The sequence below is a fragment of the Phoenix dactylifera genome, chromosome 6 (genome assembly GCF_051530095.1).
Source record: "Phoenix dactylifera cultivar Ajwa chromosome 6, Ajwa_hap1_PhDact_Kaust_v1.1, whole genome shotgun sequence".
Taxonomy (NCBI): domain Eukaryota; kingdom Viridiplantae; phylum Streptophyta; class Magnoliopsida; order Arecales; family Arecaceae; genus Phoenix; species Phoenix dactylifera.
Genome location: NC_143195.1, coordinates 38050940 through 38063405, shown reverse-complemented (window position 1 = coordinate 38063405; position 12466 = coordinate 38050940). Strand labels below are relative to the sequence as shown.

At 39.5% G+C, this 12466-nt stretch overlaps 1 pseudogene across 1 annotated transcript; it reads right to left on the bottom strand.

The window, feature by feature from the left end:
- Positions 1 to 8815: 8815 nt before the first annotated feature.
- On the bottom strand, positions 8816 to 10330 carry LOC103703940 (protein G1-like4; annotated as a pseudogene). Its single transcript, XR_015988350.1, has 3 exons — positions 10056 to 10330; positions 9885 to 9962; positions 8816 to 9670 (listed from the first exon to the last, which is right to left on the bottom strand). The product of XR_015988350.1 is annotated as a protein G1-like4 (transcript).
- Between the last annotated feature and the right edge of the window lie 2136 nt (positions 10331 to 12466).

Sequence of the window (12466 nt, the reverse complement as noted above, 5' to 3'; positions counted from 1 at the left end):
TTTAAAAAAATAACATATAAAATGTGTATGTGTGTATATGTATACAACGAATAAGTTATGTTAGACCTTGCTCGTGAACTAGTGGTGATTATCTATAGAATATGGGAATATTGTCAATAAGGGCAAGATGTGGAAGGAATGCAAACCTGTCTCTATCCCAATTAAGTCCGTAATTTATGTGCTCTGAAACTAGTACTGCAATTTGTAAAGAACTTTGCCATTTAATTTGTGGACCAATTGACGTCTGTATTGAAACGAACGTACCATAGAAGAGACTCCATGCTACCATTTGCAATATTTACAGGCTCTTGCTTAATATTAGCGTGCTCACTTCGTGATTGATTTAGGAAGTGTGAATGGTTTAGTAGTCATAGGAGAGGCTTTTTTCTCTTAATATAAACGTAGTGCAGGATTAGGAGGAAAACAAGAGCGGCTCAGCCATCTTTGCTCGGACACGGTTTACCTTGAAAGCCCAAACAAGCTGCTGCTGGTTTTTCTTTCTTTGATAACAAGCAAAGAGGGCGAAGGCACAGTTCACAACCGGAAATAAGAAAATATCTAAAGCATCACATCGAGCTTATTTGGGCAGCTCGTTATGGAACTCCGGTGGCGAGGACCAAACAACCAAAGCAGCAGAAGCCGCAGGCCATTCAAACCACTCCCCGGTTGAAGCTTTATATTCCTAAATATTGCACAATAGACAAGATGTATGAGGACTCATGTCGGCATGTATTTAGTTGTATATTGGTTATTCGTTAGGTAGATCTTGGATACTTATACAAGATCAAAAAATCTAAATAATACATTTCGACTATTTTTTTGGATGAGATTTTAAGTTGTTATAAATAGTATCAGAGCGGATCCGACCCATGAACTGCATGGATTAGGAGACATACAACACAAGTATATTTGAGCTGACCATGAGCTGATTGTAATATTTGTGATTAAATTTAAATGGATTTGGATCCTTAGCCAAGCGAGAACACGATGGTTTAAACAGAGGAAGTATATTAGGATCCGTACGGACGTGTGTTTAGTCCTACATCAGCTATTCGCTGAGTAGATGTTGAGTATTTATATAGGATCATGAAATCCAAATAATATTTTTCAACTGGTCTTTTGGATAAGATCGTTATAGGATGGTAAATAAAATAGGACTCTCGAACCCCGTCTTTAATTATGGTCAGGTCTCTTTCAACTATGGGCGGCTAAAAATCTAATTAATTACCAATTTATCATTAATAGGAACGATGAACAAAGAACTATTATTTCAGCTCATAAAGCTGTATCACCATTCTGATATAAACAGTTTATTTTAGCGGTGAGGGGTTCCTGTGAAACAAGATTTAATAGCACTGATATGCGCATATAATGAAACCAATTCCGGCATCATAATTTCTATCATAACAGAACCAACGGGTGTTAGATTTCCAGCTGCAGATGTCAGCGACTTCAAGTCCTTCTCGCACAGAAAATAAAAATATTATTCTATATATGATACAAATATTAAAAAAAGATTCGGAAACTTTGGGCTTTGATTTTTTTAATTTTAAAGTAAAATTAGGTCGCCATCTACCCAGAAATAAGTGTCGTCTTTTTTGCAGAATGACACGAGAGTGACGCAAAGGATCCCACCACGCAAGCCCCAACACGCACGCGCGCGCGCGCGCGCACGATCATACATGCGCGCTGAGCGCTGAACGCTGAACGCTGAGCGCTTCGCAGAGCCGGGCCCATCACCGCCTTCCGCACGTCGTACTTGACCTCTCCTACGAAGCCACGTGCAAACGTTCCATTGGCTCGGGAGCCGCGCCAGCAGGGAGGACAGGGAGGCACATGAGGCGGCACGACTGGCGGGGCCCAGCTCAGGGTCCAATCAAATCAAATCAGCGACCGCTTCGATATATCCACTCCCTCTTTCTCAACATGCACCCCCCGGCCCTTCACCGATATATTATTTATTTTTGATCGATTTCCTTTCCTGTTAAACTATTATTTTACTATTTTTTAAATGGCAGAAGGAGTACGAGGCCATCTTCCGGAAGATGATGGACCGCAGGCAAGGGAATCTCCTCGTACCGTCGGTCGTTGAATTAAAGACCAACTCCAAAATAATCTTACACCACAAATATTACAGAGAGAAAGGGAGATAGGTGCGAAACTTGGGGGAACTTTACCCACGCATAAGCCCACTTGAAGTTCCCTGGTGTCCTGTCATGGAGCAAGGAGAATGCGTCCAAAAAAATGACAGGTAAATCCTGATAGCACAATAAATAGCACCATCTAAGGAAAAGGGGCAGGATAACAATCATAGAAGAGAAAATTACATTTCTAATACTCCTTTCGTAGTTGGATGAGTTTGATACGTAACTAGCACCTAAAAAAAAAAACGAAAAAAAGAAGAAGACCCAATTGGTGAACTTGCTTCCCTAGTTTTGCAATTGAATAAATAACTGCTGTTGCAGGCCGAGTATCTCTTAAGCGCTTTAACATGCCATTAGAACCCGACCTACGTACCATATGTTGGTACCGAGGTTGTTTAATACCGTACTAGTGAGGTGGGGTATTGATTGATACAGCATTCGATTCTTGCTGATTACAATGTACAAGCGTTTCTAGTGGCATTTCTAAGCTTTTATTCTCCAACCTAAATTATTGAGAGACATCATGTGGCAAATCTTGATTTGACGTTGAAGTGTTTCTAAACGCAGAAGACTGATGCCAATTTGCTGCTTACCGGCTATGACGCAACTGGGAGCAACAGAAACGACAAGGATAATAATGATGCATGAAAACTGCTGCTATGATGCTTGTGATGATCACTATCTGACGGCAATGGAAACTTAGAAGGATCGATTACGTATAAGGTATTTCATCATGCAGTGCAATGCAAGTAGTTCCAAGGGCGGGATTGAAGGCTTTCCTTCATTAGGTACAGGACTTAAAATTTTGCTAAGCGATCTCTTGCTGGAAACCCGTTATATTTCTAAAAAGAAGGCTTGCTTCACTCGTTGGGGGTCTCGCCTAATGCAAGAGACTCGTACTCTCAATTAGTCTTCTCTTGTAAATTGGATGCATGATAGGTGGATTAGGTGATTTTGATGGAGTAATTACATTAATGAGGACACAATTGAAATAAAATTATTTGCTTTAGCCAACAGAGTGGCGTAGAGCTTGCCAAGATCACGGAGTCCAGAAAATAAAAAATGAGATGCTGCATGGAGAAAATCAAAGGTGAGAACAGGTAGGTTTTCTATAAGAAGTGTTGCTGGAGGGTCAAAAGCTCAACTAGTAGCCTTATTTTCAAGAGCCATTCTATATTAATTTCTAAAATAAGAAATTGAAGAGTAATGTAATCTCAATTTGTTTACTCTTCTATTAATCATATTGTGTCTCTTTATTGCTCCACACTGAATTTATTGCACTAAACATTGTTGGATAATTAACTTTATACCTTGGGAACTACTCCACAAATAACTTTCTATTGGTTCTGCAGAACTTGTTTCCAATAATTTGATACAAAATCTTAAGTTTAATCATATATAGTATATGCAGGACCATATTCTTCTGTTTCTTTTTTCTTTGTGAAAAGATAAAGCATGATCTTCAATCTATGTTTCAAATATTTTCATAGCATCTCCATATGGCAATTCTTTATATTGCAGCATCTGGAAATTAGAACATTAAGAAAGGACCTATATAAGAGAAACGAATCGCAAGGACATGTTAGAATCCATATAATTAATTGCAACCTAATAAACCCTCCCCATCATGTGAGTGTTCAACGCTCAAAACAGTGTCTGAAGCATGATTCCATTAATCAGTGGCAGCTCTCTCTCTCTCTGTCTGTCTGATGCAACATGCTTTATTATCTGAAGAAAGATGGGGCAATTTTCATCGTTTCGTTTCATAGGGGAAATGACAAATGAAATACTCTTGTATGTTGGTATTGCACAAACATTGAGTATTTTTTTCGCATACTGCCATTGAAGTGGCAAGAAGAGCATAGAAGATATTTCCATGTTCATAATAATCGATCCTTGATGATGTTCCAAAAATCCAGCCTCAAATATGTAAGATAAGATTGAATCTTAATATCTGTACACAGAAACTTTGACAGAATTAAGCGGCTTTTGTTGCATGCTATGCAGCTGAAGGGGCTGATATGCTCCTATCGACATAAGGTTACCCACAGCAAGACGGACCCAACCACATTCATCAAACTGTCTTTGATTAACTGTCACAAGACAACCTAATAACACCAACGCAATATTTCGACACATCTAATCCCACACTCCAGGGAAAGTTACATATGTGAAGGATAAATATATGCAGCAAGCATACATACAAGCACCAGTGCTCCACTGCCGTGTATTGAGTTTACATTTACGTTTCTTGAGATAAGAAGATGATCAAAAGCAATATGATAGAGTAGATATCTAGAAAAGAATTCAAGTTCATCACAGATAGGTCAATGATTGTGCAAAACATTTTTTTTTTCTGAGGAGAATGGAGTCTAAGAAGATAAGAACTCCCTTAGCCACAAGATTTATTAGAAGGTGGAATATATACAACAGACCGAACACAGGATCAGGAACAGAAGATAAAACAAAAGAGTGGTAAAAACAAGAACAAACACAGAGTGAAAAAGAACTAGCAGGGGTTAACTTCAACTGTGTTGGTAATTCCTTCTAGAGGTGCTAAGCATTGGTAAATCCTTCTAAGTGTTATAGAGTGTTAGAGATCTAATATCAAGATACTTAGTGGATTTCCCTAAATCATGAAATTTTGTGACAAAATCTTATTTTTCAAATGGAGAAAGTTAGAGAACACGTATAAGATGCTATTTTACATATAAAACATTACAAACAGCAACTACAATACGATCTTTATAAGGGAGCAATCAAGTGTTGCAACTTAAAATTGTATATCAATATTCTCTACATATCAGTTTAAAGGCTTTCTACCAGAATCTACATGAGTGATTTGCTGTCAGCAAGACTTAGGTGTACCGAGCAGCACCTCTATTCAGTGCAAGTGCTAGTTAGATATTCCAGGTTTGAACTCAGAAAAAGGCATTCCCACAATATCCATTTGCACACAAATATAGTTATGTCATCATAACCAGCAAGGTGCATATATTGATCTCATCGCTGTAGTACAAATCACTTGGAGGAGTTATTAGAATATGAATGATAGAAAGATATGGAAGAATTAGTAACCACTGAGATTATGCTCACTATATATACTCTTAGAGATAGTCTTATATATCAAGATAACTAAAAGACCTTTAGCATCCAAACCACTTTTGAACAGTTAATCCCTTCCTTTTTTTTAAGGAAACCAAAAGAATAAATCAATAGGCAACATACATATTTATCAGAAAAGATAACTTACAATATATGTTTACCATGACAAATGATCGATTACTTTTTCTAAAACCTCTTAAAGCAATCTTCCATCTCCCCTCTTTCTCTTCTCCTCTTCTTTATATATATCTTCTTTTATCATTGAATTAACAAGAATATTTGCTTTCGTTATGATATCCTACTTGAAACCTATCACATAAATCTTGCAAATAAATCAAAGATTTCTTCAAAATCAGAAATCATCTTTTTGATTATCTACCATCACAGAAGGTATAATTATGTCTAGACCAATCCAATAGATGATCTTATGTGAAGGCTTATCTGGTGTTGTCAACATGATAGTCGGTGAATTTCATAAATTTTCAAAACATGTCCACATAGACCTGAAGACATATGATTGGTAACTCTATGTCTTCCAATATACCATGATTCCTCATTTGAGATATTATATTTCATGAGACTAAATCATTTTTTATTGCATATATTGGCTCCTTTGCTATAAAATCATCCTTGGTTCATAGCTGATGCCGAATTTTATAGCACCCTACGGGTCAAGCTTTTCATGGAATCAGCATATTATTCAACTTTCTTGCATGCTCCCTCATGGAATTCCAGAGGAATTCCAGGATGTCAAACTATCTTTACTTTCTCTGATGGATTTGATGATTAAATTTATGAACTGACCTTTCTTTTCATCTGATTGACTTGAGCAAGAGGCCTCCTTGTCTATAAATCAACTCTTAATAAGAATACAGTATCATTGTAAAACAACCTTAAGAGAAAAGTAATACGTAATAAAAAAAGAATAGGCAAATCCATCAAGAGTTTCAATGATGCTTATTTTCTTGTATGACAAATATGCGAACAAGTTTAATCATCATTTCCTCTAGCGTTATAAGATCACACCAATTGTTACAGAGACTTGTCGATCTTCATCTATTTGCTCTTGTATGAATACTAGAACAGCATAAATGCTACTTAGAGCCACTTTAATTAGTTTCAACCAAGAGAGTGATCTAACCTGCTGCAGTCTATCGAGATAATCGGTTGGTTGCGGATCTAAATCTTAATTCCAAATCTAGTTTGTGTCATCTCTAAAGTCCACTTGGCCCTCACACAATCTTGTAGCCCTAACAGTGATAAGGTACATGAGGAATACTATCTTGGTTTTAGCTGAAGCAACACATTAGTCTATTAGAGCTTTCATCTGAACTCACCAGAAGACACTAATTAAGATTCCTATAAAAATAACATTAAGCACTTCACCCACTGGAGCATGATAAAAAATTATTAGTCTTATGAAGTGATTAAAGCTATTCTCAAGGGTGAAGTCAAGCATATACTTCAGTTGGATGAAGACAGTAGGCAAAGGGGCGCTTCTAGATATGGGGCTATTGGTGCATATTGACCAAGAAAAAGTAAGTTCGCCAAACAATGAGATGAGGTTTTCTGAAAAATGTTGTGAATCCCAAAGACACATGAAGATAAAAAGAAGTATTATATGAGGCCTAGAAGATAGTTACAGTCATGGCAGCAACAATTAGGAGGATGAGCAACAGGGAATCAAGAAATTGATATTAAATAAACTTTATTTTATATAAGACTTTTTCATGGTATTATTCCATAGATTACTGTGTCAGTTGGATGATTAATGAAAGCAAAGGAACACAAATTTTGTGGCTGGCTAATCAAGACATGTAAGTAATTTCATGGACCAAGGTTGTTTAAAACTATTCCATTAATTATTAGTCTCTTAAACGCTATGCTTTATTTTCAGGCTTTGACCTAACTTTCTTTAGACCATCCTTGCTGGTCCAATATTTCACATTATGAAACATTTCATATAGGTTCTTAATAATTATGATATCGATCATGACGACATAATCCATGCAACAAAATCTCTATAGCAGGGCAACTGTGATATGAATCTAAACCTTCTCTCTAAAACATAATGAACTTTGTAATATAGCGATCTGGTGCTAGCTAGTGTTAGAATATGTAGAACGAGGAGCCACCATCAAGTTCCACAAGTGGTCTCTAGCTATTTTAGGCAGTCACAATAAAATAGAAGAATGTTCCACAGTTAATCCATATGTATTCATCATAAGTGGTCTAAGTTAGGCATGCCCTTGTCATCAAAGGAGAGGAATCTGTTAGTTTAAAATTGCCGAAAAGGAATCCTAAATTGGCGGAAAGAATTCCAGATTTAAATACAAAAAGAGCTCAGAAGCCATGCGCTTACCCTTCCCACACACATAGACGGGTCAAGAGGCCAAAAAGTATATATAAGGGTGAAAGAAAAGGAGCATACTAATATCCAGAAGACCAACAATAGTACAGAATAAAAGCATGAGATGTCTCCGAAAAGAGACCATCCAACCACACCAAATTACTGTTCGACAACAATGAAGAGTTGTCGGCCAGATTGATTATGAAATTTGGGATGCTACCATATCCCACTAGAACAGTCTTCGGTCGATTAATCATTCAGTATTAGAATATAAGCCAGCGAACAACATCCATTTCTCCATATATTAAAATCTCTGGTAACTATTCTAGTATTCAGCACCAGTACCTTGCATCAAAGACTTGCTAACTATTGAAATCATGGGGGAAGTACCTTGCTTCCTCCATTTAACTTCAAAAAAAAAAAAAAATCTCTGGTACTTCCCACATGCTAGCTTTCTAGGAATGAATAGTGCACATTTTGTCTTACATCCCGAAATGTATGAATGAGCCATTTAGATGTTAGTCTTATAATATATCTAAGTGATGTTATGGCTAAATGAGTTTGGTATACTTGGTCATCATGGGAAGTTCGGTAGATCATAGAATTGGTGATCAAAGGGTAAACCATCAAAATGCTACTTATGAAGGGTCAGTCTTTTCTGTCCATGAGAAGCAAAGGAAACACGAGACAGGAAAACAAAATCCCAGCAACTCTTCCACGACTCAGAGTTACAAAGAAAAGCTTTAAAAAGGAAAGCCGAAGGGGGAAGCGTGGTAACCGAACAACGGACGGTGAGCTAAAGCACTGACTCTCATTTCGCATATCAAGAAACATATGGTAAGAGAGCCAATCCATTAGGGCCTGACACACGATCTTAGAAATTCACCACCACCACTCCACTTTTAATACCATAAAAAGAAAAAGAAAAGAAAAGCTCAAAAGAGTGAATTGACACATCGTGGGCAGATCCATAACCAGAGATCTCAAGTACACACTCTTAGAAATGAACTCCCAGTTCGACGTACAGTACCCACATTCTTCCCTTCACAACCTTGCTAATATTAGTAACACTCCAATTGCTCATACTGCCTACCAACTCCCAGTTGCTGTCACCAGAGTATAAAGCCACAGCAACATCCGGTAGTAATAATAATAGTACTATATATAGATAGATATATATAGAGAGAGAGAGGGAGAGAGAGAGAAAGAGAGAGAGAGGCAAGCAAAGGGAAGTTGCTTAGAGAGGTTCAATCAGCACACAGGAAAAGAGCAACATAAACTAATAGCAACCTGAAAGAGAAGCTCACACCATATAAATTATATATGCTTTCGTCTCACCTACCAAAGCAAGGAGAGAAGGATCTAATGCATGCATAGCTGAGAGAGAGTTCGGTGGTCCTTGGAAGGTTCAGGATCATCCGCTGATAATAGATGATATATTTAGGGAGCGGCCGGAGGTGGCTGCTTCTGCTGCTGCTGCTCCTGGGGGGGCTTCTTGCGCTTCTTCTTCTCGTAGCTGATGCCGCGGGCCTTGGCCTGGAGCTCGCGGACTTCGCGGAGGTAGAGGCGGACGGCGCGGGCGCCGAAGGGGTTGGACTCGGGCCGGCCGCCGTTCTCCTCGTAGGCGGCGCGGAGGCGGCCGATGAGGGCGTCGAGGCTGCCCCAGGCCTGGCGGAGGGGGCAAGGGCACGGCGCCGGCGGGTTGGGGTGGCCGAAGAAGGGGCACATCTGAGTGTGAATTTTGGTCTTGCCGAACTGGTCAAGATAGCGGAGGAACTCGAGGACGTGGGCGCCGCTGCACCGCGAGAGGCTCAGCGGCGGGCGGTGGTTCTTGAGGTACTGGCCGAAGGTGTTCCAGTCTCGCCGCTTCTGAGACTCGTAGCGGCTCGGCGATGGCGACGAGGAGGAGGAGGAGGAGGCGTGGGGGCTTGCGTTGGTGCCGCCACTGTGGTCGGAGTGGGGGCTCTCCGGGGTAGGTACCAAGTCCATGCTGGAGACACCAACAACTGTCTCCTCCTATTCCTCCTCCTTATGGTCGTCTCCTTGCTCTTGCTAGCTCTACTATTTCGGGCTACATGAAGCAGTCAAGGAACAATAATTTTAGTTACATGTGGTGATTGGGGAAATGATGACGATCACGATCTATTTGGGATTTGGTGCTTATCTATAGTTATTTCTTGGGCTTTTTTTGAGTGTTCTTGCATCCTCCTTGAATCCTTTCTACAAGGCTAGCGATAGAGAGAGGAAGACCATTATAGATTGAATTCTTTGGATAGTAGTATTACCTTTCCACTGCTGCCCCGCCTCTGATGATGATCTTTTGTCGGATGAGGAAGCTGAGGAAGATTAGGGTTCTTGAGAAGCTGCGACCGCAAGAAATTTTTCAGAGAGAGAGAGAGAGAGAGGGGAAAAGGCATGAGTGATGGGAATTAGATGAGGAGAACGCTGGAGCTTACTGTGTTGCTTTCTTTAGGAGAAGTGCTTCCGGTGGTAGATGACTACTGCCGGGATGTGTGAGGTTTACCGGGACTGGAGGATTACATACTTCTGTTTTCAGAGGAGGTGCAGGTGGATATATTTCTTGGCCTAGAAGGGGAGGATGATACTGGATCTTCAGGATGGGGTGGGTTATAACATGAGAGAAAGAGGGAGAGAGAGCAAGGAGCACAGTTAGGGCTATTGTGTAAATGCTGATAAGCCCAGTGGAGCGTGAAAGATGATGTGACAGGAGAAAAGTTACTTGGATGGGAGCGGTGAAGTATCGGTAGAATTAAATAACCATTGGATACCACATCTGCAGCAGCCTGTATAAAATGACAATAATTCTGCCAGCCGATTTCGCAGAAACAAAACTATATTATAGTCTATATTTAATCTTTTGTTATTTATGTGATTTTATTAATTAGTTTTAAACTTCTTCTATGAACTTAAGATTCTATTTTTCTTGCATCGTTGTCTACAGTCAACTAACGTATCCAACTTCTTGTATGAAAATTTAAAGGCTAGATTTGGGCTGGTGACACCTTCAGACATAATGCGCAAAAGAAATCTCCGTACAGATACTATTGTCATGACCCTCTCATCACATCTGTTCATTGCGGCGTTACATCAAAGCAAGCCCAATACCGGAGCAGGCAGAATGAGCTCGCATGGAGCATTTTGTGCAAAGAACTCTAAGCCCAAGTTCTGAAAAACCATAAATTGCCACTCGTTATGGAATTTTCATGAAGCCCTAATGATTTGTTGATGGGCCTCTCCTTCGCAAGACCCCCTTCTCTTGCATTCAGTCTCTGAGCCTCTTGAAGACATTCCAAGAAAGCTATAGCTGAAGTATCTTGCTCTTACAGCTCAATGAATTTGCCAATCTATCGGTTAAGAAAACCTTATTAAATGAAGTACTGCTAAATTGATATTCATTTCAAAATTATTATGGAGCAACACATCAAAGTCTGTTTGAAATTTTTAACCTATTTTTTTCAGTCCATAGAACATTGGGGTCCATTGTTGCAATCTTAACTAACTCCCTGACTTTGTAGTCAATCTTAAATCCCTTGATGTACCTATCTAGAAAAGTAGTCCTATCTTATGATCGAGCAGTCATATAATTGTTCCTCATGGTAAGTAATATTGGATATAAATCACCATCCTTACTCCACTAAGGAAAAATTCTATTCCTTTTAATTAGAAACTTTGGGGTGCATTGTCGCAATCATAACTAACTCCCCAGCTTCTGAATCAATCTTAAATCCCTTGCTATACCGCCCTAGAAAAGTAGTCCTATCTTATGATTAAGCAATCATATAATTGTTCCTCATAACAAGTAAAATGTGGATATAAGTGTAAGTACCTTTTTTTTATCTTGGGCCTGGTCTAGCCATTGGGCCGCACACACGTGTCTTGCATACACGACAGGTAGAAAGATTTTCGATAAGAGTCTTCCTCTTCCCTGACTCCGATGGAAATAGGGTCGCCGGACTTGAATGAACTCTAGGAACTCCACTAGTGAGTTTGCCCTCAATCATTGCCGATTAATGCCATTGATCTTCATCATGTTCTTCCGTTGAAGCCTTCACTAAACCAGCCTTGAAACCCCGATGAAGTCGAGGTAAGGACCCTTGATCTTTCTTCTTCTCCTTTTCATGGTCCTAAGGCTACCATTGCCGACTAGATTGAAGAGATCAATCGCCGAACTTAGCCATGAAAGTTTCCCTTTGTTTTTGGTTCTTTCTTCCATTGTTCCATTTTGTGTCGTCAGCCACTATGGCTGATGTTGCCTTCATCATCGTCATCGAAAGCTAAGATGAGGTGGACATGGGTTATTGTCGTCGGCCACCTTGAGGTCTTCTTCATCAGATCGGAAGCAAGGCCACTTCCCCAATTTTTATTTTTCTTTATTTTCTTTATTTTTGTTCGGCAGGCCATCGCCGTCAGATGCCGCTATGGACCACCACTCTTCGACCATAATAGTTGCTTGGGCAGCCCCTCTTCTTTTCCTTGGATGTGAGGAAGAGAGAGACACTATGTCTCTCATTTTCCTCTTTCTTCTCTCTCTCTTTCTTGCTCTTTCTCCTCCCTCTTTTCTCTTTTCTCTCTTATTCATTCTTTCTCTATCTGCTTTCTCTTTTTCTCTCTTTAAATATCTTATGGACTAGTGGAGGGTCTAGATACTTAGGTAAACCTAGGTTGTCCATTGATCCTAGGAGAGGTTTAGGGTCGACTATGCAGTTTAAAGAGCAGTCTCAGACCCAACTTGTTACGGCCAACTGCCACATCTTTTCATAATCTTCCACTGTTCATGGTCATTTTTGATTATTTTAATATTGAGTCGTAACTCTGTAGGTGAACAATTATTTGGATAAGAAAGTGT